Raw genomic sequence first — 2,289 nt, 5'->3', positions numbered from 1 at the left:
CTTGAATATCTTCTTGACCAGTTACAAAAACAGTTATGTCATCTGCATATGCAGACACAAAACATTTGACGTTTTCTGAAACATAAAAACCTCTCAAATTATTTCTTAAATTACATAACAGAGGTTCAATTACTAAGCTATATAGCTGCCCTGAAAGAGGACACCCCTGCCTAATGCCTCTTTTAACAACTACTGGGCTACTCAACCCCCCTCCTCCTATCTTGATCAAAACAGATGCATTATTATACAACAACTTTATCCAAGCAATAATATTTTTCCCAAACCCAAAAGCTTCTAAAACCTCAAAAAGATATGCATGTCCAACACGATCAAAGGCTTTTTCTTGATCAATAGATAAAAACCCGACATCACAATTATTATTAATCGAAACATCTATAACATCTCTCATTAAAAACAAATTATCCATAATTGTGCGACCTGGAATGCAATATGTTTGTTCCTTCTTCACCACAACATGTAAATATTTCTTTAGCCTATTAGCTAAACATTTAGATATTATTTTATAATCTGAACACATTAAAGAAACTGGTCTCCAATTTTTTAACAAACCCAGATCTCCTTTTTTTGGAATTAGAGATAACACAGCCCTTTGACAGCTACTTGGAAGTATTCCTCTCACAAAACATTCACAAATTACTTCATGAAAGTCTCTGCCTAAAATGCTCCAAAAGTTCTTATAAAATTCTGCTGGTAGGCCGTCAATTCCTGGTGCTCGACTTATAGAGAGTTGTTGAACTGCTTCAGAGAGTTCATTAAACGGAATCATATTTTCAAGCTCTTCTTTGTCCATATCCTTCAGCTTAGGTAACCCATGCAACAGTTGATCCATGCTTCCAGAAACACAGTCAGTAGGTCCAAATAAATCAGTGTAAAAGTCCATCGCCATTTTTCTAATTTCCAATGGATCTGAAGTCAATGTCCCATTCTCACGACGCAAACAATGCAATACTTTCTCTTGTGCAACTTTTCGTTCTAAATTAAAAAAATAAGAAGTAGGAGCATCAGTTTCTTTAATAGACATTATCCTTGCTCTAATCAAAGCGCCCTTTACTCTTTCCTCCAAAAAAACCTTCAAATCAAAAAATAAGAAGTAGGAGCATCAGTTTCTTTAATAGACATTATCCTTGCTCTAATCAAAGCGCCCTTTACTCTTTCCTCCAAAAAAAACGTCAAATCCATTTTCTTATTCTTTAATTCCTTAATTAGTCCTTCATTATTATCATCAATCAAATTTTCCATAACATAAAGGTCATTCTCCAGTTGCTTTATTTTTCTTTTTAAATGTACCGTCGAATTATAAGAATATTCTTGACAAAAGACCCTGATCTGTGTTTTCCCAACCTCCCACCACTGAGTCAAATTTTCAAAGCAACTCTTATTCAATTTCCACATTTCCCAAAAGAAGCTAAATTTCTCACAGAAAGATTTATCCTGCAATAATTTTACATTAAAATGCCAATAATACTTTGGACGTGGTACTATATTAATATTAAAATCAATAGTAACAATATGATGATCAGAAAAACCATTAGGAAAAATATTTGCATTCATGATTCTATTATTTTCCTTCTTACTAACATATAATCTGTCTAATCTTGCACCAGTAACAGAGGAATCTAACATCTTAATCCATGTATACCGTTTAATCATCTGATTTCTATCCCTCCACACGTCATTTAACTCAAACTCTTTAGTTAAACTGAGAAGTGCATGACTAGACTGTGGGTGAGTTTCTTCTCCATTTCTGTCCAATGAGAAATTAGTAGTGCAATTCCAATCTCCACCCATTATCACACAGAAATCATCATTTTGTTGTCTTATTGTATTTTGCAACTTTTTAAAAAGCTCAACACGTTCTGGTCCTTTATTAGGAGCATAAACATTAATAAATAAAAATACAATCCCCTTAATTTCTGCTTTAACTATTAAAACTCTACCTTTTTCTAATTCTATGGTTGCCAAAATATTTAAATCCATATTCTTTGAAAAAAGAATAGCCACACCCGCACTTATGTTTGATCCATGACTGATGAAACACTCCCCATCCCACCATCCATGCCATTCTACCTCATTATCACAATCTGTATGTGTTTCTTGTAAAAATGTGATGTTTATATTTTTTAATTTAATTATTTCAGCAACCATTGCTCTCTTGCTCCTGTCTCTTCCTCCATTGATATTTAAGGAGCCCACTCTTATAATCTCCATAAGAAGACTAAGAACAAAAGAAAGAAGAGACAGACAGAAAAGGAAGAGTATTAAAGTCAC

The sequence above is a fragment of the Sinocyclocheilus grahami genome, unplaced genomic scaffold (assembly GCF_001515645.1).
Source record: "Sinocyclocheilus grahami isolate Dianchi unplaced genomic scaffold, SAMN03320097.WGS_v1.1 scaffold2303.1, whole genome shotgun sequence".
Taxonomy (NCBI): domain Eukaryota; kingdom Metazoa; phylum Chordata; class Actinopteri; order Cypriniformes; family Cyprinidae; genus Sinocyclocheilus; species Sinocyclocheilus grahami.
Note: the sequence above shows the minus strand (reverse complement) of the source record.